This window comes from Gossypium hirsutum, chromosome A05 (genome assembly GCF_007990345.1).
Source record: "Gossypium hirsutum isolate 1008001.06 chromosome A05, Gossypium_hirsutum_v2.1, whole genome shotgun sequence".
NCBI lineage: Eukaryota > Viridiplantae > Streptophyta > Magnoliopsida > Malvales > Malvaceae > Gossypium > Gossypium hirsutum.
The window spans coordinates 96,443,415-96,461,645 of record NC_053428.1 but is presented as its reverse complement, the minus strand read 5'-3'; the positions used below and the strand labels follow the sequence as shown (position 1 = coordinate 96,461,645).

Genomic DNA, 18,231 nt, shown 5'->3' with positions numbered 1-18,231 from the left:
AACATACCTATTTGTGTCCTTGAACAGTGTAGGCCAATAAAAACCTGATTAAAGTGTTTTATGCTGTCCTAGTCCTACTGTAATGTCATCTTGTTGGTCCTAAGTGGCAGTGTTCTAAGATTTTACTCACTTCTAATTTTGTAACACATCTCTGAATTACTTGGTCTGCATATACACGAAAAAGAAAGGTATCCTCCCAAAAATAATTTTTCACATCAACAAAGAATCACTTCTTTTAATGACGTGTCAACCTTTTTGGCAGGATATTAGCAGCTAGGTAATTCGTAATATCCACAAACCAAGAGACTTCATAGTCAGTTATAACTAAGAGTTGCTCCTTAGGAAACGAGTCATTTATCTCATTTTTATCAAGCTCCTTAATATGTGAATTCTCTAACCTGGAAAGGTGATCTGCTGCAATATTTTCGGCTCCCTTTTTATCCTGGATTTCTAAATCGAACTCTTGAAATAATAAAATCCATCTTATAAGTCGAGGTTTTGCATCTAATTTAGTGAGGAGATAACGAGTAGCTGAATGGTCAGTGTAAACGAAAACTTTAAACAATATCAAATATGGTCTAAATTTATCGAATGTAAAACCACAACTAGCAATTCTTTTTCTGTAGTAGTGTAATTTTCTTGTGCGACTGTCAATGTCTTGCTAGCATAATAAATTGGTTGAAAATGCTTGACTCTTCACTGTCCAAGAATTGCACCTACTGCAAAATCACTCGTATCACACATTAGTTCAAAGGGTAAATTCCAATAAGATGCAACCACAATTAAAGCAATAATTAAATTTTTTAAGAGTATTAAATGCTTCTAAACATTCCTGACTAAAATCATAAGGCACGTCTTTTTCTAGTAAATTCGTTAAAGGCTTAATTATTTTAGAAAAATCTTTAATAAATCTTCTATAAAATCCAGCATGTCCTAAAAAGCTTCGAATAGCCTTAACTGAACCAATGAGAGGTAATTTTTCAATAGTTTCAACTTTCGCTCTATCAACCTCAATCCCTTTACTAGAAATTTTATGGCTTAAAACAATCCCTTTTCGAACCATGAAGTGACATTTTTCCCAATTAAGTACAAGTTTCGTTTCCTCACATATCATTAAAACTCGTTTTAAAATTTTAAGACAAAGATGGAAAGAAGTACCGAATACTGAGAAGTCATCCATAAAAACCTCCATAATGTCTTCTACAAGTTCATAAAAAATGGCCAACATGCAGCGCTGAAAAGTGGCAGGAGCATTACATAATCCAAAAGGCATTCTTTGGTAAGCAAACGTACCATACGAACATGTAAATTTTATTTTTTCTTGGTCCTCAGGAGCTATCGAGATTTGAAAGTAGCCAGAGAGTCCATCTGAGAAGCAATAATACATATGCCCAATTAACCTTTCCAACATTTGATCAAATGAAAGGCAAAGGAAAGTGATCTTTTCTTGTGGCATTGTTCAACTTCCTATAGTCAATGCAAACTCTCCATCCCGTGATTGTTCTTGTTAGAATCAACTCATTATTTTCGTTTGCTACAACAATCATGCCTTTTTTTTATGAACAACCTGTATAAGACTCACCCAAGTACTATCAGAAATAGGATAAATAACTCTAGTATATAAAAGTTTAATTATCTCAGCCTTAACGACTTCTTTCATGTTAGGATTCAGTTGTCTTTGAGCTTGCACACATGGTTTGTATTCATCCTTCATTAAAATTTTATGGCTGCAAAAAGAAGGACTGATCCCTCTAATGTCCGAAATATTCCAAGCTATGGCTCTTTTATGCTCTTTCAATACCTTTAGTAACTTATCTTTCTCATTCGACTGCAAATCTGGAGCAATAATCACTGGTAGTATGAAATTATTTCTAAGAAACACATATTCTAGATGATTTGGTAATTGTTTCAGTTCCAATTTAAGAGTTCTTTAATAGAGGGTTTTAATTTCAATTCATCGTTTATCTCAATGCCCTCATAATTATTTTGTCTCAGTGAAAACTCATTAAAATCTAAATCCATTTTTGTCTCACCTATCACAGTAGTATCATCATCTACCTCTTCTCATTGGACAAGACATAATTCCAACGTATCTTTATGAACAATTTCCTGTAAAGAATCTTGAAGAACATGATCAATAGAATCAATAAAATAATAGGAATAATCTTGTTCTCTAGAAAATCGCATGGCATCATAGATTTTAAAAATAATCTCTTCGTCACCTACCCTAAGCACAAATTTACCATCACCCACATCAATGATAGCCCTAGAAGTGGCTAAAAATGGGCAACCTAAAATTAAAGGTACCTCAACATCCTCGTCTATGTCAAGCACAACAAAATCAACAAAGAATATGAATTTATCTACTTTTACAAGGACATCTTCAATAATGCCCCTAGGATATTTAATAGACCTATCAACTAATTGAATACTTATCCTAGTGGGTTTTGGCTCTCTATGACCAAGCTGCTTGAACATTTTATAAGGCATCAAATTAATGCTAGAACCTAAATCAGGTAATGCTTTCTCAATACTTAAACTACCAATTAAACAGGGACTAGTAAAACTTCCTGGATCTTTCAGCATGGTTAGTAGTTTATTTTGAAGAATAGCTGAACATTTCTCGTTGAGTTCCACAGTAGATAGCTCTTCAAACTTCCTTTTATTTGTTAAAAGCTCCTTAAAATTTTTTACATATATGGGCATCTACGAAATAGCCTCAACAAAAGGTAAGTTGATATGCAATTGTTTGAAAATTTACATATATGGGCATCTGTGAAATAGCTTCAACAAAAGGTAAGTTGATATGCAATTGTTTGAAAAGTTCAAGAAATTTACCGAATTGTGCATCCATGCGGTCTTTCTTTTTAACTTTGTCATATATAGGATCAGTGATTTATATTCCTTAAGTACTGGTGTTTCACTCACTTCGGATTTTACTTCCTCGTCCTTTGCCTTATCAGATTCCTGTTGTAGCTTCTTTTCAGGTTCAGTCAACACTTTCCCATTCCTTAGTGTAACTGCTTTCACATGCTCTTTTGGGTTGGGTTCGGTGTTACTAGGTAAACTACCTTACTGCCTTTCTGAAACTAATTTAGCAAGCTGTCCAATTTGATTTTCAAGCCCATGAATCGATGCTTACTGATTTTTTAAAGCTGTCTCGATGTTTTAAATATGAGTCTCTGACACCAAAATAAATTTTGCCAACATCTCTTCAAGGTTCGGTTTCTTTTCTTGTTGATAAGATTGTTGTTGAAAACTTGGAGGGGGTTGTGGTCTTTGATTTCCTTGACCACTCCATGAGAACTTTGGGTGGTTCCTCCATTTTGCATTATAGTTATTACTATAAGGATTATTTTGAGGTCTAGAATTATTACCCATATAATTTAATTGCTTATTATCCGTGCTAGGACCATAGCGTAAATATTATGAATTATTTATTCCACCTCCATTTGCATTGCATTGTATCATCGGATCTACCTGTATAGAAACACATAAACCATCAATTTTTTTATTCAAGAGTTCTACCTGATTCAACAACATGGTGATCGCATCTAAGTTAAAAACACCGGCTACTTTTGTGGGCTTCAACCTCATTACTTGCCATTGATAATTATTCAGTGACATCTCCTCTATAAACTCATAAGCCTCTTCAGGTGTTTTATTATTCAGAGTACCAAAAGCGGCTGCATCGATCAATTGCCTAGTTAAGGGATTCAAACCGTTGTAGAAGGTTTGAACTTGTACCATAGAGGTAACCCATGGTGAGGGCACCTTCTCAATAAATCTTTATACCTCTCCCATCCATCATATAGAGTCTCTACATCCATTTGCACGAAGGAAGAGATATCACTCCTCAGCTTGGCTGTCTTAGCTGGTGGAAAATACTTCAACAAAAATTTCTCAGTCATTTGTTCCTATGTAGTGATAGAACCTCGTGGTAGAGAGTTCAACCATCGTTTAGCCTTATTTCTCAACGAGAAGGGAAACAACCGTAGGCAAATGGCATCGTCAGACACACCATTTATCTTGAAAGTATCACAGAATTCCAGAAAGTTGGCCAAATGAGTTTTTGGATCTTCATCTTGTAAACCATCAAACTAAACAAATCGCTGAATCATCTAAATAATGTTCAGTTTTAGTTCGAAGTTATTCGCAGCAATAGCAGGTCTCACAATACTCGATTCAGCCCTAGTTAGAGTGAGCTTGGCATAATCGTACATAGTACGAGGAGTAGGATTCAAATTTGCAGGATCCACAGCAACCATAGGAGGTAGCTGATTATTCTGATTTTCAACCATCTCCTCAATAATAATTATAACATCCTCTTGCTCTTCCACTGTACTTTGTCGACTCTGCCTTGCTTCTCTACAATTTCTACGAGATGTACTTTCAATTTCGTTGTCGAATACTACAGGTTCTGACGGGTTTCTTCTAGTCATAAACTAAAGGAACCTGCTAGAAGCAAAAAAAAAAAAAAATTAGAAAACAAAAATTAAACTAAAAACAAAAATAGAATGCAATAAAAAATAAAAATGGCTAAATTAGTAAAAATCTAGTGTTCCTAATATTTTAGTCCCCAGAACGGCGCCAAAAACTTGATGAGTTACTAAACTAACTAAAATTACGACAAAGGCAAGCATACCTATCGAATAGTAGTATAACTGTGGTGATTCAGGAATATCGTATCCACGAGGACTAAAAGTACTAGTAATTACCTTTTTTATTTAGCCTATAAATTGAAAGGGTTGTTTTTAATCTAAAATTAAATAAACTAGTTACTAAAAAAGCGACAAAGAGCGAATTGGGAAAATATTAGAAGAAAACTGATGAGATAGACAATACCCAGGAAAGTATCCATCTAGACTTCACTTATTATTCTGAATCTGAATTAAACGATTTATTCACTTGTACTTTGATCCGTAGAATTCCCTAAATTATGTTAATATCTCTTTCGAGAATAAGAACAACTGACTCTAGGTTGATTAATTGAAATATATTTCTAATTAAAACCCCTATTGTCGCATTAACTCGATCTATGGATTCCCCTATTAAATTTGACTCTAATCCGGTAGATTTATATCGTCATATTTCTAGGATTACACGCAACTCCACCCAATTATGCTAGATCTACTCTTAAACATGGACTTTTGCTCTACTGAGATAAACACATCACACTTGAATTAATATCCTAAAAATATTAAAGCATGAAATAAGCATACATAATTGAGAACAAGAAATCAAGTATTTATCATATAATTCAAAAATTAAATAATAAGATCCATCGTAGGTTTCATCTTCCCTAGGTATCTAGGGAATTTAGTTCATAATTTGGGAAGGAAACATCTCAAAATTAGAATAACAACAAGACATAAGAAAACCAATAAAACTTCAAAGGAAATTTGAATGGAGATCCTCAATCTTGAAGGAGATCTGCTTCTGAGTTGATTCTGACAATGTTCTTTAAGTAAATTCTCTGTTCTTCTTTGTGTGCTCCCTTTAGTCCTCTTTTAATATATATTTATAAACTTTAGAATGCTCAGAAACCCTAAAAAATTGGTTTCTTCGCGTAAAACAGAAGCAAGGTTCAAAATCGACACGGGCTGGCCCATGAGCGCGTGGCCAGCCTGTGTGGTTCCTGAAGATAGCTCTTTTTGTCTGATTTTGGCCCGTTTTTCGTTCCTTTCACTTCCCTATGCTAACCTGAGTATAGAAACATAAATTTAAAGGCTTAGGAGCATCAAATTCATTAATTCACATAATAAATCATCCAAAAACATGCCAAACATGGGATTAAAACATGTTACTTTTATGGTTTATCAAAGGTTTTTTTTTTCAATAAGCTAAGATTTAAGAAGAAGAAGAAGAAGAAGAAGAAGAAGAAGAAAAAGAAGAAGAAGAAGAAGAAGATAAATATACAAATATTTTATAGTTGCAACTTCTGAAAGCTTATAATGGTCATGCTTCTATATATATAGGTGGATCATATGATTAATTAAAAAAATAATTAAAAAATATTGTATATGTAGGTGGATCATATGGGATTGTTGATTCGTATATGGATTTTTTTATGTATACAAATAATTTTCGCAAATCATATTCCATTTTGACTGAATTTTAATGTTTTCCATATTTAATATTTCATTAACTTTTAACCAAATATGAAGTTTTTATGCCAAAGTTTAAGCCTTGTGCAATCTCTAATTACCATATGTAATTAACTTAACTTAATATAAATTTGATGGGCGCTAAAACCATTAAATATAGTTTTTTATGCCCTAATTGATTTAAATAGTAGTATAAAGAAGTAGGGTCAATCCTACAGGAATTGGGACTCCTAATTTTCCTGTTTACATGACCAAATTCACGAGTCTAAGCAGCTGTTGCACTCACGACTTGTACATACAGAGCTAAAAAATAAAAAAAGAGAGGGAATTTTAGTCGATAAAGAAAAAAAACTAGTATAATATAAAGTGAAATAATAACAGAATGATAGTTGCAAAATAAAATTAAGTAATTTAAATTAAATTGGTAAATCAAATATGTGAATGCTTAGCCTTAGCCTCGGTACACTCTAAACTCGAATCAATCCTTGAAAGTGGATATTTACTTCCAAACGATAAGTTGCTTATAACAGAATGATAGTTGCAAAATAAAATTAAGTAATTTAAATTAAATTGGTAAATCAAATATGTGAATGCTTAGCCTTAGCCTCGGTACACTCTAAACTCGAATCGATCATTGAAAGTGGATCTTTACTTCCAAATGATAAGTTGGTTATGGCAATCAAGGACGCATCAACCACCAACTCTTCCTTGTGTAGTTGGTCCCGGTACGACTTGCAAACCAACTATTATCGATTACCTAACCAAGTAATACGCATCCACAATTTAAGATCTCAACGGCCTTGCGATCTAAAAAAGCCCAAGTCGAATTAACGGCCTCAACCATGTGGGTCGTTTAAATCCGATCACTATCTCCCTTCATGGAACCTAACTAGCTTTTTCCAATTGGACACGCCAATTTATTTATAGGAACTCGAATACGGCAGACAACCGACTCGTTTTCCCAACTGTACGCCAAAATAATTTCCTCCTAACGTGCACTTTGAATTGAAATTAAATTAACTTTAAGGGACGAATATGACTATCCCATATTTTGGAGAGATAATGAATACTGTGTTGTAAGGTTTTAGTGTGGGTTCATATCTCACAATTTTCGATCGAAATAACAACTAGCCTAAAACTAAATAGAGTTAAGTTAAGCATGAGATTAATCATGCTTTGTTGGATTATGAGAATGAATTTAAATATAATGATAATAGGTGAAAAGGATAAATGATTTAAAGAGCAATTAAAAAAAATAAGGAAAATAAATGAAATGGCAGAATACTTTTGCCAAGCTTACATAAGCATGAAAAAGGAAAATAAAAATCGTTTTAAATTCAATTTCAATTGTGTATTTTCAAACTAAAATTACAAGGCTTTAATACATCTCTCAAAAGCTAATTTTAGTATGACTACCTCTTAAAATTAAGTTTAATATCCAACAAAAAATCAAATATTTTTCTATTTATAAGATTTGACAACATCAAAATCTGATTTTTTTCCATTGGCCACCAATTCTGTAACTTTTTAATTTGACTCATTTTCTTATTTTTTGTTTTAATTTAGTCTAATTTGCTTAATTTTTTTGAATTGCGACATTCTAATTGTGTCATGATAAAATTTAAACAAGAAATCACAAACTTAATAACATTTTATTCAAGATTTGACAAAAAATAAGTACATTAAACACACAAAATTAATTTACTATCAAAATTGTTTAAAATTCAGTTAATTTTTTATATGTTTTATACTTGTTTTAACAAAAAAAAATATAAATTTTGATTAATTCGATTAATCGACCCAACAAAATTCGGTTTGATTATTTTTTTTTAAAAATTTTGGTTCGGGTAAGAGTTTAAAAGGGTCGATTAACTGGTCGATTAACCGATTGAACACCCCTACCCTTGAGAAGGAAAAAGAAAATTATGATATCCTCAACAAAATCTCTTTATGTTAATTTTAGTTATGAAAAATTAACTCTCTACTGTTTTTTATGGGGCTACTTGGGACATAATGATAAATTCTATCAAGTCCGATTAAACAACGATGGAGCTATGGTGGAGCTTGGTTGAAACTGGATTTGAAGGCTTAATCAAGATGAGCAGTGGTAGCAAATAGTGTTTGGCTTCGTGAGGAAAGGGACGATGAATTTTTGGAAACTAATCTGTCGAAGCATGATGGAGGGAGTAATTTATGGAATGATGAAAGGAGAAATTCATGGAGGAATTTAAGTCTAATTTTGGGGTTTAATTTCGAGGGGTTTCCTATTCGGGGAAAGAAAAATATGGCTGAACTAATAAGTGGGTCGGGTCCTGCTATAATGGAGCATGATTTTGAGGAATTTTTGACTAAATGTGCAGATGGAGAAAAAAGGCCCATAATTTTACTATCAGATTTTAACATTTTTGGAATTGACGATTCATTAGGGGCTACGGATAAGTAGGTCAATGTTTATCAAAACCAGATATCGGTGACTGCGAGGAGGCAAGCCGACCGGATGCAATAAAGATCTTGTACTAGAATGTCAGCGGATTGGGGAGTACGTGGGCTATTTAATCAGCACACACTGGAGTTCTATAATTCCCAAATTTTCTTCTTAATGGAGATCAAATTGAATGGGAGTCGCATGGACAAAGTAAGGAAAAGATGTGGTTTTAATAATGAGATAGATTTTCACGTTGATGGGACGAGAGGGGATTGAGTTTAGCTTGGAATGGGAATAACTTAGTTCAGCTTCGCAACTATTAAAAAATCATATTGATGTGGATGTTGAGATGAATGGGGGAGATATTAAATGGAGATTTACTAGTTTTTATGGTGCCCTAGATTTGCGATATAAGGAGGAATGTTGGAATTTACTTAGAAGTCTTGGAAGTGATCAAATTTTCCATTGGTTAGTTTGGGGGATTTCAACGAAATACTGTACTCTTTTAAGAAAGTTGGTGGTTTGCCTGATAATACTCTAAAATGACGTGTTTTTATATATTAATCATGTGTTTATTTTGAGCTTGAGCCTACTAATTTGAGCTATTTATGTCTTTTTATCTTTTAGGGACTAAATTGGAGGCGAAAAGTAAATTCAAGGAAAAAAATGTCAATTTGGAGATTAAATAGGCCAATATGCAATGTGGGACAAATATGGTGCCAAAAGTGCGAACATGGAATGCACAAGGACTTAAAAGCAAATAGAAGAGATTTTATTTTGGAAGACTCTATTTTATTTTATTCTATTAGGATAATTAATATTAAGATAATTATTAGGATTATTCAAATTTAGGATTTTATTTTAATTATCTTTGTTTATCTTTAATTAAATGTATTTATCTTTTTAGAATTTAAGTTCAATTAGACTATCTTCAATTAGACTATCTCCCTAGCACTATAAATAAGGGGTGAAGTGACTCTATTTGGGGGCATCTTTTTCTGTAAACACTCTCCCCCAAAAGTCTTTTGTTCTTTCATATTTCTTTTCAATAAAATTTCTTTTTCCATATTTTTATTTATTTGCTTTCCCTCCATTATCATGAGCCACTAAAAAACCCTTCTAGCCAAAAGTTGTCAATATTTCCCCAAAAAGGGTTCTTGAGGCCTAGAATCCGTACTTAGCCTTCTCGCCAAGTATTCATCGTTCCTCCGCACTACGGGCTGACGCTTCCGTCCATGGCCTTAAGAAGTAAGCTTTTCAGCATATGCAAAGGCGGCTGCTTTGTATGTTTTGGAAGGACTGCACAGTCGGTTCGTTAACTTACTGCGTCAGAGGTTGGCGAGCCAAAGATACAAAATGGCGTGGGATTCGCCATTGAGAAGCGTTGATCTAACATAGATTACTGGCTAGAGTCAGGTTCCCTAAAAATTGTAAATCTAATCTTTGGAGTTGGTGGTCGTAGGCGTCCTCTTCCACTATAATTGGCTTACTTGAGTCGAGAAGGATCATCCAAAAGCCAAGGATTGAGCCCAAGGCGGAATGAGACAACCGGAGGCTGGAACTTTCCCATAAGAATTTCTTTTCTCTTAAAACTCTCTTTATTATTTTTATTATTTTCGTAATCATAATTTCAGTAAACTTTAAATTCTATTTTTATTTTATTTTCGCTTCCAAAATCAATTCTTAAATTCTGTTTTTTATTTTTTTTCCAGGAACGCAGGTTTTCTTGGGCACGATTCTACCTAGGATTTCGAGAGACAAGCATTCGTATAATCCGGTCCCTGAGGATTCGACCCTACTTCCCCTTTACTATTTTTTTCATTATTTTACAGGGAATAGGATATTTTTGGTACTCTCAACGACCGCATCAAATTTTGGCGCCGTTGCCGGAGATCGGCAACATACTAATATTGTTTTTCTTTGTTTTCTATGACCAGATCTGCTCCAAGTACTCTTGCGTTCAACTCAGAAATTGAAAAGACTGCGAAAGCTAATCGAAAGGAAACAAAACTAAGGAAAAAGCAGTCAGTGGTGGTTGGAACTCAAAGCAATCCACCGCTAGAAATTAGAATCAACGACGAAGTAGAGTCTAGTGTTAACGAAAACCCTACTCAAACGTTAAAAAGTAAAGAAGAAGAAGTCGATTCCCCTGAAGAAGTGTTGAACACTAGGGTTGACGAAAACCCTAATTTAACACCTCAACTTATGGCTCAGACAATTCGGCAACTGGCTGAAGCGCTGACAGAACAACCGCCACTATGCATCGCGTATCCTACTGTGGATACTGATTTTGAATTAAAGTCAGGCTTGATTCAGCTACTGCCAACTTTCCGTGGGTTACAAAATGAAAACCCCCACAAGCATTTAAAAGAATTCCATATGGTTTGTTTGAGTATGAAACCTCAGGGGGTAACTGAGGATCAAATTAAATTGCATGCTTTCCCTTTTTCCCTAGCAGATTCAGCCAGGGAATGGTTATTTTATTTACCTCCTGGATCCATTACAACTTGGGCTGATCTATCTCGTTTATTCCTTAACAGGTTTTTCCCTGCATCACGAGCGGCTGAGTTAAGAAGAGAAATCATGGGCATAAGGCAAAAAGACGCAGAGACTCTATACGACTATTGGGAGCGATTTAAGAAGTTGTGTGCAAGTTGCCCACAACACGGTATAACGGAACAGTCTTTGCTCCAGTACTTTTATGAAGGCTTGAAACCCATGGAGATGAATATGGTAGATGCCGCGAGTGGAGGAGCGTTAGTCAACATGACTCCACAACAAGCAAGAGACTTAATCTCCACAATGGCTGCGAATTCCCAGCAATTTCAAGCCAATCCTGAACCCCCTAAAAGGGTTCACCAGCTAAGTAATTCTACCATTGAAGATAGACTTGATAGACTTACTAATATTGTGAATTCCCTTGTTATAGAAAAATTAAAACCAGCCCGAGTATGCGGAATATGTGCTACACCTGAACATACGACTGATGCGTGCCCTAGTCTGTGTGACGATTCTATGGCCCATTTAGATGCTGTGGGAAATTTTCCTGGGCCACCACAAAGACGATACGACCCTTACGCCAATACCTACAACCCAGGATGGAGGGACCACCCTAATTTTAGTTATGGGGCTAATCCACGATATAACCAGCCATACCAAAATCGAGCCCCACAACAGTCGCAAGATTCAGGTAATTCTTTAGAAACTTTGGTCAATAAATTAGCAATTAATGTCCTTGATTTTCAACAGCAAACTCTCAATTTCCAAAGAGAAATGAAGGGTTTTCAGCAGAAAACTAAAGCATCCATAAGGGAGTTGACCACATCAATTGAGAAATTAAACTCTCAAGGGAAACTGCCATCACAAACAGAACCAAACCCGAGGCAGAATGCGAATGCAGTAATGTTACGAAGCAGAAAGATCCTGGAACCAGTTCCTGGAAGAATCTTGGTCAAGAAATCGCCCAGGAAACTCCAGGAAATGACGAACAGATCCGAGCGAAACCCCTACTGCCGAAAATCCAACCTCCATTCCTAGGACGATTAAATCAGTGTCGAAAAAGTAAGGAAGACAAGGAGATCCTCGAAACATTCAGGACTGTTGAGATCAACTTACCACTGTTAGATGCCATTAGACAGATTCCGCGGTATGCCAAGTTTCTCAAAGAACTTTGCACCAACAAACGAAAACTAACAGGTAATGAAAAGGTAAGTGTTGGTGAGAATGTTTCCGCAGTTCTACAGTGAAAAATGCCGGTTAAATGCAAAGATAGGGGTATGCTCGCTATTCCATGCAAAATAGGCCATTTGGGAATTAAGAAGGCTATGTGTGATCTAGGGGCCTCAATAAATGTAATGCCTTATTCTATTTATGAATCACTTAACGCGAGTTTTTTGGCAAAGACAAGTGTTATTATTCAATTGGCAGGCAGGTCTATTGTGCATCCCGAAGGAGTCCTCAAGGACGTCTTGGTAAAAGTTAATGAACTTATTTTCCCTGCAGATTTCTACGTAATTAAGATGGAGGAGGACAACACTGCTGGATCTTCAGACCTCCTGTTGGGTCGACCCTTCCTTAGTACTGCTAGCACTAAGATCGATGTCTGAAGCTCACTCTTACGATGGAATTTGATGAGGAGATCGTGAAATTCAATGTTTACGATGCCATTAGCCATTCAAGCAAAATCTTGAGCGTAAACCGCGTCGACCTGATTGACTCATTAGTGGACGAGACTTTTGAGTCAACTTATGAAGACGAATCTGAATATAGATATGATGATTATGAATTTGTTAAGACATTATTATCACCATCAGAAACTAAACTTCTACCTTCTGTTGTGCAGGCTCCAGATTTGGAATTGAAACCACTTCCCGCGCATCTCAAGTATGCATTTTTAGGAAAAGGTAATACCTTACCCATTATAATTTCAAATAAACTCTCTAAACTCGAGGAGGAAAGTTTGATCCAGGTACTAAAGAGTTATAAGGATGCGATTGGCTGGCCCATTACTGACTTGAAGGGGATAAGCCCCTTGACATGCACCCACAAGATTTACTTGGAGGAGAACACGAAACCAAGGAGAGAGGCACAAAGACGCTTAAACCTGAATATGATGGAGGTTGTGAAAAAAGAAATAATTAAGCTACTGGATGCTGACATCATTTTCCCCATTTCTGACAGCAGATGGGTAAGTCCGTTACAAGTCGTGCCCAAAAAAACGGGCGTGACAGTAAAGAAAAATACTGAAAGTGACTTAGTACCGGTCCGAATGCAGAACGGGTGGCGTGTCTGCATCGATTACAGGAAGTTGAACGCTTATACTAGAAAAGATCATTTCCCTCTTCCTTTTATAGATCAAATGCTTGAACGTTTAGCTGGTAAAACTCACTTTTGTTGTCTTGATGGATATTCAGGTTTCTTCCAGATCCCTGTTGCGCCAGAAGACCAGGAAAAGACCACTTTTACATGCCCGTTCGACACGTTTGCATACAGGAGGATGCCATTTGGACTTTGCAACGCACCAGCTACCTTCCAGAGATGCATGATGAGTATATTTTCTGAATATGTAGAAAAAATTATTGAAGTTTTTATGGATGATTTTACCGTGTATGGAAACTGTTTTACTGAATGCCTTGAAAACCTTACGATAATTTTGAACAGGTGCATAGAATTTAATCTTGTCTTGAACTATGAAAAGTGTCATTTTATGGTAGACAAAGGTTTGATTCTAGGTCATATAGTCTCATCTAAGGGAATTGAGGTTGATAAGGCCAAAATTGACATTATAAATTCTTTGCCATATCCCTCTATTGTTAGAGAGATACGTTCTTTTCTTGGCCATGCAGGATTTTACAGACGTTTTATAAAAAAACTTCTCAAAAATAGCTGAACCATTGTGTGAGCTATTGCAGAAAGACAAAAAATTTGAGTTTGACTCAAAATGCAAGGAGGCTTTTGATACACTTAAGAAAAAGTTGGTAACCGCCCCTATAGTACAAGCACCAGATTGGAACTATCCTTTTGAAATTATGTGCGATGCAAGCGAACGTAGCGTGGAAGCCGTATTGGGACAAAAGATAGCGAAAGAGCCTCATGTCATCTGTTACGCCTCAAAGACCCTAGATGCTGCACAAAACAACTACACAACCACAAAAAAAGAACTTTTAGCTATTGTGTTTGCTTTAGATAAATTTCGATTATATTTACTGGGATCTAAGGTGATTATTTTTTCTGACCATGTAGCTCTTAGGTACTTAATCGCAAAGAAGGAAGCAAAGCCAAGGCTCATTAGGTGGATTTTACTGCTCCAAGAATTTGACATCGAGATTCGTGACAAAAAGGGGTGTGAAAACCTGATGGCCGACCACTTGAGTAGGATAAAAACTCCATTTTATAATGATCCCATAAAGGATGAGTTCCCCGACGAAAGCTTATTCTCAACCAAGGCTTACTATCCGTGGTATGCAGACATAGTTAATCTCTTAACCATGGGATCGCTGCCCACTGAGTTAGCTCAATCCGTAAAAAAAAAGCTTAGACGCGAAGCTCGAAATTACATATGGGACGATCCATACTTGTGGAAACATTACTCAGATCAGATAATATGATGATGTGTTCCAGAAACCGTGGTAACCTCTATCCTTACTTTTTGTCACACAGAAGCTTGTGGAGGTCACTTTGGCCTTAAGTGGACAACTCACAAGGTATTGGAGTGTGGGCTATATTGGCCTACAATCTTTCACGACGAGTTTAACTTCTGTAAGTCTTGCGATAAATGTCAGCATACAGGTAATATCACTAGACGAAATCAAATGCCCCTATCCCCGATTCATGTATGTGAGATTTTTAATATATGGGGCATTGATTTCATGGGCCCCTTTATTTCTTCATTTGGAAACGTATATATACTTCTTGCAGTAGACTATGTTTCTAAGTGGATAGAAGCAAAGCCTACTCGCAATGATAATGCTAATACTGTTGCGGAGTTTCTAAAACGAACTATTTTTTCTAGATTTGGAACACCTCGAGCTTTGATCAGTGATCGTGGTACCCACTTTTGCAACAAGGTCATGGAGGCACTATTATCAAAATATGGGGTTCATCATCGTATAGCAATAGCCTACCATCCCCAAACGAACGGCATAGCGGAGGTTTCAAACAGGGAGATCAAGTCAATTTTGGAAAAAACGGTTCGACCCAACCGTAAGGATTAGAGTCTTCGGCTCAATGACGTGCTTTGGGCTTATCGGACGGCGTATAAGGGACCAATTGGCATGACCCCGTATCGACTTGTTTTTGGAAAAGCATGTCATCTACCAGTAGAGTTGGAGTATAAAGCTTATTGGGCTATTTGACAATGTAACATGGAGTTAGAGCCTGCGGAGAAGGCAAGGAAATTGGACATTCAAGAATTGGAGGAAATTCGCAATGATGCCTACGAGAATGCTCGAATTTATAAGGACAAAACAAAGATGTTTCATGACAAAAATATAGTTCAGAAGCATTTCTCAGTAGGATAAAGAGTTTTACTTTATAACTCCGTATTAAAGCTATTCCCAGGAAAGCTTCGATCTCGGTGGCAAGGACCTTTTATTATGACTAAAGTATTTACAAATGGCGCAGTTGAAATAGAGAGTGAAGAATCAGGAAAGTGGTTCACAGTCAATGGTCAACGGCTGAAGCCATTTTACGAGAATTTCCAGGCCCACACGGTCGAGAAAATTCAATTAGAACCACCATAAAACCGTTCAAGGCGTCGAGCTAACGACGTTAAACAAGCGCTTGTTGGGAGGCAACCCAATCTTTCTTTTTATTTTTATTTATTTTTTTTCTTTTATTATTTTCTTTTATTTTTATTTTATTTTAGTTAAATATTAATAAATTTCTCTTCTTCCATCTAGGTGAAATGAAGCGAAAATACGAAGAAAAAAAAAGACAGAAAGTGTGCACCAAAACAACCCTATCCATGCTGCCAAACAGTTCTATTCCAGCCCAGAATGCCATATCTCTGCAGCCAAACAATCCTATTCCAGCCTTAGAATCCCCAAAACCTGCAGCCAAACACCCATTTTCAGCAAATAAAACCCCCAAACCTTACATTTTTCCCCCAAATTTCTCCATAACCGCCGACTCATTTCTCCTCCACCACCTACCGCTGATTTCTTAGCCACCATGGTGAGAACCCGAAGCCGAACCAACATTGCACACGTCACCCACCCCGTCTCCACCTCTTGCCGCTTCGCCATCTTCTTCTCCACCGTGTGCGCCAATCGACGGTAACTACATGGGGAGTTTTTCTAAACTTTTTTTTCTCCACCTATTTGTTTTCCTTTTACTTTCACATCGAGGACTATGTGTTTTAAGTGGGGGGGAGGCATTCTTCGTTGTTACTGTTATTATCTGCTATTTTTGCTATCATATTGTTGTTGTTGTTTTGTGCTCGTTTCTGCCTATTTATTTTAAGAATATCCTACTACTTTTCATGCCCAAGATTTTACCAGGAATTGCCTACTGTTTGACTTTCATGCATGATTCTTACCTTCTAAGGAAGTTATGATTTTTCCCATAATTGATTCTATCTCCACTGTTTTATTTTTATTAGGCTAAAAATAATTGTGATTAATAGGGTTAATTCTATCTTGCTTTTCGTAATATTGATCAAGTTTAATATAAAGTGAACACTTAAAATGATTGTATGCTTAATTAATGTTCATGGCTATTAGGTGATTATTGAAACTTATTTTTGACACTTAAATTTTTTTCTTTCCTGAGTTCTTAAGAATTTTAAATATCGTTTAATTTTTAATAAATGTTTTCCATGGTTATGAGTACAACTTAGATCGTGACTGACTGAGTAATCGGGGTAGGGTGCTTGGGTTGTCATTCTACTTCGCGTCAAAAGGTTATGTGACGTGTTGGGTAAAACTCCACTAACCGGAAATAAATAATTTTAGGAGTATGTTGGGCTGAGTAACCGGGGTGGGGTGCTTGGGTTGTCATCTCTCTTCGCGTCAAAAGTTTTAATATATTCCTAAGTAAATAAATAATAATAAAATTTTAAAAAAATAAAAAAATCAAAAAAGGAAAAAAAAAAGAGAAGAAAAAAATAAGTACTAATAAAGTTGCACTTCGGGGACTAAAGGAGGAAATAATTAAGGTGTCTTAGTAGGTTTGGTAATTTACCTAAATGGCATAACTCAAGTCGATCTTAATTTTTGTGTGAAATAATTGGAATACTTTTTCTGTTTTACTTAAAGCAAGCTTAGAGGTCTCTTTATTTTTCATATGCGTTTTTAACTAATTTTTATGAAACTTTGGAGTGGTATTTCTTTTATGGCAGAATCTAGCTTTCACAGTCGATAGGAACCATACTTGAGGGCAAGCATGGGCTAAGTAGGGGGAATTTGATAATACTCTAAAATGACGTGTTTTTATATATTAATCATGTGTTTATTTTGAGCTTGAGCCTACTAAATTGAGCTATTTATGTTTTTTTATCTTTTAGGGACTAAATTGGAGGCGAAAAGTAAATTCAAGGGAAAAAGCGTCAATTTGGAGATTAAATGGGCCAATATGCAACGTGGGACAAATATGGTGCCAAAAGTGCAAACATGGAAGGCACAATGACTTAAAAGCAAATAGAAGAGATTTTATTTTGGAAGACTCTATTTTATTTTATTCTATTAGGATAATTAATATTAAGATAATTATTAGGATTATTCAAATTTAGGATTTTATTTTAATTATCTTTGTTTATCTTTAATTAAATGTATTTATCTTTTTAGAATTTAAGTTCAATTAGACTATCTCCCTAGCACTATAAATAGGGGTGAAGTGACTCTATTTGGGGGCATCTTTTTCTGTAAACACTCTCCCCCAAAAGTCTTTTGTTCTTTCATATTTCTTTTCAATAAAATTTCTTTTTCCATATTTTTATTTATTTGCTTTCCCTCCATTATCATGAGCCACTAAAAAACCCTTCTAGCCAAAAGTTGTCAATATTTCCCCAAAAAGGGTTCTTGAGGCCTAGAATCTGTACTTAGCCTTCTCGCCAAGTATTCATCGTTTCTCCGCACTACGGGCTGACGCTTCCGTCCATGGCCCTTAAGAAGTAAGCTTTTCAGCATATGCAAAGGTGGCTGCTTTGTATGTTTTGGAAGGACTGGATAGTCGGTTCGTTAACTTACTGTGTCAGAGGTT

The 18,231-nt window shown here is 35.7% G+C and overlaps 1 non-coding gene and 1 pseudogene across 1 annotated transcript; both read left to right on the top strand.

Moving 5' to 3' along the window:
* Nucleotides 1-3,756: 3,756 nt before the first annotated feature.
* Nucleotides 3,757-3,863, top strand: LOC121229754 (small nucleolar RNA R71). The gene has a single exon (XR_005927709.1). It is a non-coding gene; the product is annotated as a small nucleolar RNA R71 (small nucleolar RNA).
* A 6,598-nt stretch (nucleotides 3,864-10,461) lies between these two features.
* Nucleotides 10,462-15,830, top strand: LOC107956377 (uncharacterized; annotated as a pseudogene).
* The last annotated feature ends 2,401 nt before the right edge of the window (nucleotides 15,831-18,231 follow it).